Genomic DNA, 12,444 nt, shown 5'->3' on the forward strand with positions numbered 1-12,444 from the left:
GAGAAAAGTATCACAGACATCGATGCTCCCACGACACATATTTTGATACAGACAAATTCGCCATACACTTGGAGACATTTCTAACGCAACACTTATTCAAATCAATGTACATGTAGCTACCTTATTTTTTAACGGATTTTGTTGAAATTTGGACTCTGACTAATTAAACACATATCTAATAATCCAAGTAAATTTAATTGAAATTAATAAAAAATAAAATATCAAACATAACAATTAAAAAAAAAATCATTGACTCAAATCGTCCATCGTAAAATAATAATGTGAAATGTAAAACGCATTAACTAACACGTCTTAATGACCGCCCGGTTTGTAACATTGCGCTCATGCGAGCCATATTGTTTTTCTAATTAATGTTATGTTTTCCTGGTGTAAAAACCCACCTAGAACGATGAAATTGAAATTAAACTGGATTTATATAGCTCGCTGTACAAAACTTGATGACTTTTCGAACGCAGCATTTTTCAAACTTTAATATATCAGTTATGAATAAATAGTTTGTTTTAAAATTGTACATGTGATCATTTGAATATAATATGAACAAGCAAACGTTGAAATCATTAATCCGTGACGATCGGATGCTTCAGCATGTGGGGAGGGTAGCCTGCAACATATGTGCGCTGTTGCGCTCCTTAAATTTTATACGAGACATATTGATTTTTAAATTAATTTTATGTTTACCTGGTGTATCAACCAACCTTAAATAAAGGAATTGAAATACAAAAGCATATCGCGTTTCACGTGCAAAAAAATGAAACCACACCTACCACACGTGCAAAAGCGCCTGACTGTCACGGATGAATGATTTATCGTTATCTTGCACAGTATACAGGCAAATGATCATATGTGAAATTTTAAATAACAATCTTAACTCATGACTGAGATATTCAAGTTTGAAAAGTGTTGCGTTATAAACGTCTGCAAGCGTATATTTTAGTGTGGAGAAATATACAGTGGGCCAAAATTCAGAAGAAACTGATCGCAGCCAAAATGCATTTCTTTACCATCATCTACACATAAATAAATTCAGTTGTAAAAGTTTGATCGAAATGAACAAAGCAATTAAAAAGTAGATAAGTACACCAAACTTAAAAGACTTTCTATTATCTATTATCAAAGTACGGTCAGAGAACCATAATTATATTTAAATTAAAGTCATTCAGCGGTGATAGTTTAAGCGAGGCTGAGCAGTTAAAGATGATTTGCAAATACAATTTATATGTATATACAGGTACATGTGTCTGATAATGTCAACTTAATTTAACCCTTAACTATGTATTATATTTCTTAACCAATCAATACTTGTTAACAGTTCTCAAGTCGCATGAGGATACTAATTTTGTAATTTGTATTAGTTAATACGCATCGATCGTGTAATACTAGTTAAGTTATAATCCTATTGATTAAAACGAATATCTAAAATTATAATATTAATACCAGTAGTGAAACTTATTCTTGTTATAGATTTAAGACTGAGTTTTACGTACAAAGGTTCAATGAGAGATTGCAACGAACACATTTCTAATATAAAAATAAGCAGTTTAAGACTGACTGAAATTGTTTCCTTTCATTTGCCGTTCTTATTGTATATCTATTATCCTCACAAAACATGTGCGTTGTTACATGGCTGAATCATGCTACAGATTTGTAAAAACTTAGCCCAATCACCACGCAGAGTTGTCGTTCCATGCTCTCACATACAATTTTTGCCATAAGAAGAAAATCCAGAGACGTAGAAACTAGTTATTCAAGTCGCTTTAAAATCCTACCTGATTTGGTAGATTTTTTTACGTATTGTATTTTGAAAAGTAGTATCGTTGTCTTTTATATTTTGAAAATAGTGTATAAGATATAGTCCGTCGTCTTTTCTCCGTCTGTTTATCTCTCTGTTTATTATGGCTAGACGACAAGGAACTTCTGCCGATGTTTTACTGGCGGCAAACATTTGATTTCGATGTTTCAAAATGATGAATTTAAACGCACTAATGCTGGTGATAAATGCCGTTATTGATTTTAAAACGAATCCATATATAAACTTTATTATAGTACTTAACTTAGGTGCAACATGCAGAAACGAGTATTTGTGTGTTAACATTATACATGTATAAGATATCATTTTCAAACAAATACGAGCGTTTGTTTTTACTTGTTGATGCAAAATGTTTTTGTCTCAATTATTCGTTGCTGTTTTTTTTTTAAAGTCGCTCACAGTATTTTTTCTTGCGTGTTCATAAAAGAATATTCGCTAACTGTGTAAGAGGTGATACATTCCAGTCTGTGACATTTTCACTGTTAATAGCAGAAAGTTTCCACTGGTGTAGATTTTGTTAATTTGGTTGCAATATAAATTTTACATTATTTATTGAAACAATGCTAAACCGGGTTTGTAAGTATTTTTGTATAAGTACCAACAAGTAAAATATAGTAATTATGTGCCAGGAAAACGTGAGTTTATATTAAGACCGAAAAGAACCCGATCACAAAAATTACAGCTACGCTAAGAAAATTCGTAGTGAGTAAAGTCAAGATATACCGGTAAAGCGAATATAAATACAAACTAAACACAATTCACTTTCTTGCTGATATCGCTAGAAAGTGAGCGGCATTTTAAAAAATAAATAAAAGTAAAACAGGTATTTAACGGCAAAATTACCGGTCTTGACTATCACGTGATTATCCCCTCTGTATAAGTGCTTCTAATGTATTGTATATTAGCCGCGCTCTGGAAAACGGGGCTTAATGCGTGTGCGTAAAATGTCGTCTAAGAATTAGGGACGATACTTTCCTCCTAGACTGGATTTTCTTTCAAATGAGGCTTCGTTTAAAACTAAATTGTCATAACAGCTAAATGTTTTGCATTGATTAACCTGTGTGCAATGCACATGCTTTTCTGTGACACTTCACGCACATGCAGTTAGTCCGGTTATCCTACAGCGTGACTGTAGGTACTTGCACGGAGGTATATTGACATCTAGAGTCCGTGGTACTTATATGTAGGTAGATGTATCCTCACCGTATTTGGAGCCGCTCAACTCTCCGTAAGTCACTATGTATCTTTGATAAACACTGTGAAATAAAAGATTAATATTTATCATAAAATGTCTTTCTTTATTCTGTAGGAGTCTTTTTCTTTGGACCAGTTTACATAACAGTATACACTAAATTAGAAATGAGACATCGTTTTAAAACAAACGTTTATATAAAACACCATTAGTTATGCTTAATGACGTTCGGAAATCGTATCCCAGACCAAAATATGTGCTTCACTACAGTATTTTAGGAATACATGTATACTTATCTTCAATCCCATTTTCAACTACAACATTGAGTCGAAATGAAAACTTACTGCTTTTTACCAAGTCAATGTCGAGGTAACCTTAAGAAAACTGTTTTTATTCAGGAAAAAACACGTTGATCTGCTATGTAATTTTTCAACAACCCAGTTCATTATAAATCAACACTATTATATTTTCAACTAACGATCGACTGTGATAAAACTATACAACATATTTTGTATATTGTACAGACTTTATCACGCACTGAAATCAGTCCGAGCGTGTCATGTTTGTGTAGAGAACAGGTCATGGCATATTGTTTCGTACACAATGTCCAATCAAAGATGAATTAACGTAAAATAGCTAAATTACTCCAATCTTTGAAACCAGACAAATCTCAAGGAATGGATGGTTATGCATCCATTATTCTTAAAAGAACTAAGTAACCAACTAGCAAAACCACTAAACATAATATTCAATAAATCAAAACATGATAGAAGATGACCAAACGACTGGAAAATAGCAAGGATAAGTGCAATCAATAAGAAAGGAAACAAAACACTTGCAAGTAATTACAGACCGGTTAGCCTGACATCAGTAATCTGCAAGGTAATGGAAAAACTAGTAACCGAACATTTAATTAATCACTTCAATAACAACAAATTCTTCATCAAAAACAATATATGGTTTTATAGCAGGACAATCAACATCATTACAACTTCTAAGAGTACTAGAGGAGTTGACAGAAGCTATAGATAACGGGAAAAGCGTTGACTGTGTCTATATGGATTACAAGAAAGCCTTCAATACAGTCCCCCACAAAAGACTCATAAAGGCATACAACATAGGAAATGACATGATAGACTGGATCGAGAACTACCTAGGTGGAAGGAAACAATAGGTTACAGTCAACAACGCCTGCTCAAACTTGCAAGACGTAACCTCAGGCATACCTCAAGGGTCAGTTCTAGGACCAGTACTATTTGTCATATACTAGTATATTAACGACCTGTCAGATACTGTCCAATCCTCAGTTTACCTTTTTGCAGATAACACGAAAATATTCCAACTAATTAACGACAATAAAGACAGAGAAATCCGGCAAAGATATCTAGAACAATTAACAAAATGGAGTGATACATGGCGACTTAAATTCCACCCTGACAAATGCAAATACCTCCACGTTGGAAAAAATGAACCAGACACTAACTTTCAATGCAAACTTATGGGGAAAGCTTTAGAAAGAATGAATGAGGAGAAAGACATATGGGTTATAATAAACGACAAGCTCTCTTTCGAAAAACATATAAGTGAAAAAGTTAAAAAAGCCAACTCCATGTCGGCAATAATTCGAAGGACATTCCAAAATCTTGATGAAAAAACGTTTCTACCACAATATAAAGCTCTTGTAAGATCACACATGGACTACGCCAGCTCTGTCTGGTTCCCTCATCTTGAAAAACACAATGACTTAATTGAAGGTGTACAAATACGCGCCAAAAAGCAACTCCCAGGTTTAAACAAGTTGAATTACGAAGAAAGACTCAAAAACTTAAACTCCCGACGCTAAATTATAGAAGACATCGTGGAGATATGATTGAAATCAAGATCTACAAAATCTCAAGTGGTAAATATGACCAAGAAGCCGCAAACTTCATTAAGTGGAGGAAATACCATTCTACACGTGAAACAACTAGAGCAAATACACACAAAATCTTTGTACAAAAACCAAACTTCAATATAATACGCGAAAACGCTGCTTTACACTGAGAGCAGCAAAAATCTGGAATAGTCTCCCAGACCATGTAGCAAGTGCTAAAACTATAAATTCATATAAAAATAGACTTGACAACCATTGGAAAAACCAAGCTATGCTATACAACTATAACAAAGTATAAGGCAGCGATTAATTGTAACACCGGAAGTCACAGAATTCGCGACCTTGAAGGTTATAATGAAGACTCCTGAATCCGGCGAAGAGGCTTGACCTGTGCTGGAAAATATCCATTATTATCCATAAGTAAAGATTGGTTTTAGCACCCATTAAATCTTGTGAAAATTCACACAATTAGAAGACAATAAAGCCAAGTTATGCGGATTTTACTTATATTTTTGCATTTGATTCACGGACCGTCGCTGCTGGGAATTATCTAAAACATGTTCTCTCAGACCTTTGATTTGTAAACCGGAAATATTAATGTTACCTCCCCTGTCACCACGGCTAAGTTAACAACGACTGCAACATAACGCGGAGAATCCATTGGTTGATTTGGGTCACATGGTATCTACAGTTGACGTTTCGATGTTTGTGTGACAACGTTTTTCCTTTTCAGGGTGGAGAAAAAGTGTTCCTTTTAAGTTGTGCTGCTCCGATTTCAAGCAATAAAGGTAAATGTTTTATTCTTAAAGAATTTTGGTTATAACTAATTTTGAATTATATGGCGAACGTGCTTTATTACACAATTAACACAATAAAACATACACAGTAGCTCTCACACCTTTTTATGGTGGTCATTCGATTGGCAGTTTAAAATCTTAAAGTAAACACATAAATATCTTTATTGTTTGCTGAATTCGATGATCTATTGCTATTTGCATATATTTGAATAGATTATGAATCCAGTTCAAACATTGAGAGGGTCACTTGAAGATATTTATTGTCCTTGTCAACAACTTGAATATATTAATAAATATTTAAAGAGCGTACAGTAATTCGGTAATGATAGTTTCAATCCTCCTTGCCCACCGGCTCAATATAAAATGTACACATGAAGCAAATAGTAAATAATCGACGCCATTCTTTACCAATTAAGGAAAGCAAAGAATATACTTTAAAAACACATTAAATTAACCTGAATGGCAAACTACGGAAGTTATTTGCTGCATGCACCCTAAAATAAACACAAAGATGTTTCAACACACTATTCCTGCTGACATTTTTATGTTGAAATTTGGAACAGTGTCTGTGTAAATATTCTAACTGTTCGACATCGTTATCTAATTGCTGAATTAGGCTGCATCAAATATAACGATGTGCAATTTTTTAAGATTTGTGTTCTGTGACCTAACCAATAGCGATACTTTTAGTCAGCAACATAACTTCAGTCTTCCGAAATGGCGTACAAAAGCGCAATAAAGTAATTAAAAAGCAATTATTTTTTTCTTTAAATGTAGATATGTGATGCTTATTGTACTAGTGTGTTTTTGTTTTATGTCACATTTTAAACAAATGATTTTTATCATATCATGTTCTTCAGTGTTTTTATCATCATTTATGTCATAACAGTTGTATATATATGTATATTTATAGGTGTGTCTCTCATAACTCATACTGAGTGGTTTTATACATGTCCTTTATTTTTACCATATTTTTATATGTGTATTTATAATAACATGTACGATAGTGAGACGTAAATAAACCGTCTGTCTGTCTGTACCATTTGCATAAGTTTGTGCTTTAGACAGGTAAAGGTTGATAAGTTTTTGCAGTATTAGTGTTCCTTAGCCCTTGTAGTTGTGATTAAATTTTGCTCTTTAGGACAATAGACGGGGCATTGCAACTCACAGCAACCCTTTTGGTTATAAAGCTGAGAGTTGAAATATTGCAACTAAATACTAGCTAGTGCTTCTCACTCACAGTCAAGTGTTTTATGTGTTGTTGTTTTTTTACATTCAGAAGTAAAAACCCTTTAATATATATATGTATGTGATGGATTATAGTCATATTATTTAATGAACCAATGCACACAAACTTTCCTTGTCTGATTGTATAGACTAGTAATTTTTGGTTGAGGAAAAGCAAAATATTCTGGCTCAGGTTCTCTCAAAGGACAAGTTCTGTTCATTTTCATAATAATTTAAGGCAACCATTTATGCATAAATAAAGGTACAGCAGGTTAGTTATGTTTTTATGCTCCCGGTAGGGTGGCATATAGCAGTCCCACTGTCTGTCCGTCTGTCTGTCCGTCACACTTTTATGTTTAGGTTTTGAAAAATGCTCAGAACCTATATGCCCCTTTAAATGTAACCTTCATATTTGGTATGCATGTGTATATGGACAAGGCCTTTCAATACGCACAAACATTTTGACCCCTGTGACCTTGACCTTGAACTTAGGGTCCGTGTTTAGGTTTCGAAATCTGCGTTTAGGTTTCGAAAAAAGCTCATAACTTCTATCAAGCATTTATAGGGGGCATAAGTCATCCTATGGTGACAGCTCTTGTTATTTAAGAATTCAGGCTTTCTTGGGTTCCATTTTTCATGCCCCCGGTAGGAGGGTAAATAGTGATCTGACTGTCCGTCCGTCTGTCTGTCCGTCTTTCTGTCACACTTTGCGTTTAGGTTTCGAAAAATGCTCATAACTTCTATGTCCCTTGAGATGTAACCTTCATATTTGGTATGCATGTGTATATGGACAAGGCCTTTCCATAGGCACACAAATTTTGACCCCTGTGACCTTGACATTGAACTTAGGGTCTGCGTTAAGGTTTCAAAATCTGCGTTTAGGTTTCGAAAAATGCTCATAACTTCTATGTCCCTTGAGGTATAATCTTTATATTTGGTATGCATGAGTATATGGACAAAGCCTTTCCATACGCACACAAATTTTGACCCCAGTGATCTTGACGTTGAACTTAGGGTCCGCGTTTAGGTTTCAAAATCTGCGTTTAGGTTTCGAAAAATTCTCATTACTTCTATGTCCCTTGAGATATAACCTTCATATTTGGTATGCATGTGTATATGGACAAGGCCTTTCCATACGCACAAAAAGTTTGACCCCTGTGACCTTGAACTTAGGGACCGTGTTTAGGTTTGGAAATCTGCGTTTAGGTTTCGAAAACAGGCTCATAACTTCTATCAAACGTTTATAGGGGGCATAAGTCATCCTATGGTGACAGCTCTTGTTTGTTTCATTTAATTATATAGGAATTCAGGCTTTCTTGGGTGAACTGCTAATTTCAATGACTGATATCACTATTCATTTTTTAACAATACAACAATGTGCAAATAACAAAGCCATTGGCAGCATATATATATTCTGAGACTCTGAAGTATTATTTCCTGGACGATGTCTGATCTTTATGTCTTAATTCAATGAATTGATTGGTCAAAACAGCTTAGGCCCAGGATCTACTAGCTGATCGGTATATATCAAGTATGGCCAGTATTGGTTACGCTTGCCAAACTGCAAAAATTATTCCCCCCCCCCCCAAAAAAAAAACAACAACAAAAACACTTGCATTTTCAGGCAATCATATCCTGTCTGGAAAAATTCATGTGTATTCATTTTTCTATTGATCTGAATTCATCAGATTCCTGTCTATCGAGGGATTGTTTTGTAATTACCTGAATCATTCTTTGTAAAAGGTCTTTTATATGCATTGGTGGTTCCATTATATTATATGAATAATAATAATTAAGAAATGTTTTAATCCATTTTTGTTCAAGGGAGGGTTTGTTAGTTAAATGATCCATGTTGAAAAGACTTATGGGTTGGTTGTATAATACAAATGGATTAATATATGTTATATTGAAGGTTAAATGCAGCTGATTTCAGGCATTTAAAAGATACTTGCTCTCAGTTTGGCAAATAACAATTTTAAAAGAAGTTGTCATAGATTCAAAAGATAACGTGTGCTTTGCATTTAAATAAGCGACATACCACTACCAGGTTTTGTCCAACTTTGGCCTGACCTTTTTATGGGGGTAAAACTAGCTCAGATTTAGGGAAACATATAAGACCATTATAGGCAGTTTGGGGACATTTTTAACAACTGTAACCATACACGCTTCATTTATCGGAGTTAAAATGAAAATATTTTTTGTGTTAACCTTTAAAAATTATCCATTTTACTAACATTCAATTACAGTTAACACTAAAGTGTTACAGTCATAATAAAGCTGAATGTCCAAATTAATCTGATTATATGCATTTCCATTACACATTAATCAACTATGTTTATTTGCATGTTTTAATGCTTAGTTTGTAAAATGCAAGCACAACATATATGTATGAAATTCTCAGTTTATTACTTAAGTATTAATAGAGCTAGTTTAATGATTTTTTGAAGATTCTCTGTTATTTGTTTTTGAAGAGTGAGGATGGTAATTTATCAATAAAATAAACAATAAAGTTATTGTTTAAGCACCAGTCCACAAACACTTGAAATAAACCTGTGCAGAAACAAATTTAAATGAACAACTTTCCAACAAAAAAGTGCACTAAAAAGGTAGAAAAATGCATGATTGAATTTGTAATTTATAGCATAGTTCAAATATACTCGAAAGCGTGTGATGCTGCTGGAGAAAATCAAGTAAGTACATGATATCTTACATGAAGTAGTTGAAGTACATATATTTCATTTACATTAAGCACTTTTGAACATAAACATAAACATATAAAACAATTGTCACTAAAAAAGAAGTTTTCTTTCATAAGAAATTATGCTTTTTAAGCACAAACTTAATTTATTTTTTTTGGACATATGCATTTACAAGACTTCCATAATATTGCAGGTCTGCACAAGGGAGGTAACCTGTATCTTTATAATGAACTGCTAAAACAGAGTCAACAGTATCGCGTAATTCGGCGTTTTTGTGCGCATACTGTTACATAATGGATTCCATTAAATTCATGTTTAGATACTCTAGGCAATCGTCAATAATAGACAACCTATCATGATACTTAGAGGCTGAGCTGTTTTAGATTTTTAACCATTTTATGTACTGTACATACATGTCTCATTGAAATGGTACCCAGGTATTGTGTTAAATCAAACTTGCCAGATCTTGTGTCAAGCCTAATCATTTAATCCTGGTTTCAATTGAATAGCTGCTTTGTTTCTGAACCAGTAAAGTATATAAGCTGATTTAGTGACAGAAAATTGATACAAATTAATTATTAATACTGATCTGAATGTGCAAAAGCATACAAATCATGTTGAATTTGTGAATTACTGGTACCCTTACAGACTCTGCACATTGAACTTAAATACATGTACATATTAAACCTATTCAAAGCCTAGAATTCATTAGTTTATAGATAGTATAAAAAGTTCATATTTTTGTAATTGTGATACGTAGAAAAATGAAAGCTAATTTATTCCAGACATGTAAGGTGCATTTCATCATTCAGGCAATTTCAGTCGAATAATTTCAAACATTTCTTCATTGTTTAAAGACATCCAGAGTAATTCTAAGATAAAGATTGTATGGTTATAATCATCACTGTACAGTATAGTGAATAAAAGACATAATTTTGCACACTTAAATTTCATAATAATCTTGAACTTGCTACTTGCCATAAAACCATGATATAGCTATTTTTACCTCAGTGAGTGCCAGGGTCACTGTGCAAGAGTATTTTTTATTAACCAGGTTTTCCTAAAAACTGGTTATTAGATTGGCGATTGTTGGTGGGAGGGCATACTGGGGGGCGGAACAAGCTTGTCCGGGCCATAACTTTGTCGTTCATTGTGAGATTTTAAAATCATCTGGCACATTTGTTCACCATCATTAGACAGTGTGTCGTGCGTAAGAATTACGTCAAGATCACACTGAGTTCAAAGATTAAAAAATGACCATAAATGAGCTTGTCCGGGCCATAACTATGTCATTCATTGTGAGATTTTAAAATCATTTGGCATATTTGTTCACCTTTATGGGACGGTTTGTTGCACGAAAGAATTATGTCAATATCTCCAAGGTCAAGGTCGCCACAACTAAGTAAAAATAGATTTATTTTGAAACAAAGGGGGTTAATTTTAAACAATCAGTTCACTTTGAGTTGTCTCCCTTTATCAGACTTTTTTTCACATTTAAAACCTGATTTTGTGACAATTTTGTCCCTTGTTTATCATACTTTTCTTATGTTTACTTATTTGGCTACAGTAAATTATACAAATCAAAGTATTGACCCATTAATGTGTATATCTGGGTATTTAAATTAAAATTTAGGTAATTTATAAAGATTGCTTATAAATTTGTATTACAGTTACATGTATCAAACACATAATTTGAGAAAAATCATGCCCCCCAACCTTATTGTATACCTGAGTAAAAAGTTTCTAATATCTGATTCAATTGATGTCTCTATCCTTTTTGAAATATTGTATGGAGGAACATTCTAGAACATTAAAGGTTACGATTTTTAATAATTATCAAATAAATTAAATAATTGTATGGCGCAGCTAAAGTTTATTTCATCAACTGTTTAACTTTCATAAAAAGTGAGTTTATGTTTGAGGTTCATGACATTATCTGTATTTAACCCCAGTTTATTGATTGAAATATGAATTAAATGCTGTTGACATAGTGAAAAATCCTTTGCCAAGTTTTTCAATAACCAATCAATAGGAAAAATATAAAGGCTTCAATAGTTCAGTCAATAAATACCCGATTTTCATTTGTATGTATTTCAATATAGGTGTTCAGTGGTCGACGCAGGTATAGAGTGTCATTGTATCTAACGGTTGCTCAGGACAGCCAATCTAAACAATATACGCAAACAGATTAATAGCCGTCTTATATGGTTTAGCGATTAGCTATTATATTTTGTGTCAAGGTGTATTAGGTGACAGAGTGAATTGGATATTTGAACATGTAGGAGTACCTTGTTCATTATTTTTTATGGAATTAATTTATTACACATTTTACAGAATTTTTTACTGACAAAGTAAGTCTATAATTTGATTAATTTAAATCATAAAAAATCATGAAATTGTATCTGTAAAACTGAAGATATTGTCTGATAGTTATTGATTCATATGTATATGTATTCATTCATATGTATCTTTCTTTCAGAAAGATATGATTACAAAAAGGATAATATTTTAGCTCATATAACAATCTGTTGTTACCATTTGCTTAAAAATTCAATATTTGTTTGAATGAATTGAAACTGGTTTATGATCCTGATGTATTTAACACATCGAACATGTCAGAACTTGCTATCTACAACTTGTCTAAAGTATATTAAAAAAAGAGATAACCAAACAAAATGTTCTTTATAAAATAATGTAATAATATTTATGTACATGTATGCGTTAAGGATAAATATACGTTATTGATAAATACAATTATACTGTAATTAAACAATGGAATGTTTGTTTGTTTTTATTATTGTTGTACTTTAAAATAGTTTTTGGGTGCT

The 12,444-nt window shown here is 32.9% G+C and overlaps 1 protein-coding gene across 3 annotated transcripts in view; it reads left to right on the top strand.

Moving 5' to 3' along the window:
- Positions 1-5,513: 5,513 nt before the first annotated feature.
- LOC127853088 (outer dense fiber protein 3-B-like) overlaps positions 5,514-12,444 on the top strand; it is a 32,067-nt gene continuing 25,136 nt past the window's right edge. For 2 of the 3 annotated variants that reach the window (XM_052387284.1, XM_052387283.1), the window contains exon 1: positions 5,514-5,681. The gene's annotated coding sequence lies outside the window, so the exon portion shown is untranslated. Of the gene's footprint in view, positions 5,682-11,808; positions 11,968-12,444 lie in introns of those variants that run through there. The other variant, XM_052387285.1, reaches the window with a different exon arrangement.

The sequence above is a fragment of the Dreissena polymorpha genome, chromosome 12, assembly GCF_020536995.1.
Source record: "Dreissena polymorpha isolate Duluth1 chromosome 12, UMN_Dpol_1.0, whole genome shotgun sequence".
Lineage (NCBI taxonomy): Eukaryota > Metazoa > Mollusca > Bivalvia > Myida > Dreissenidae > Dreissena > Dreissena polymorpha.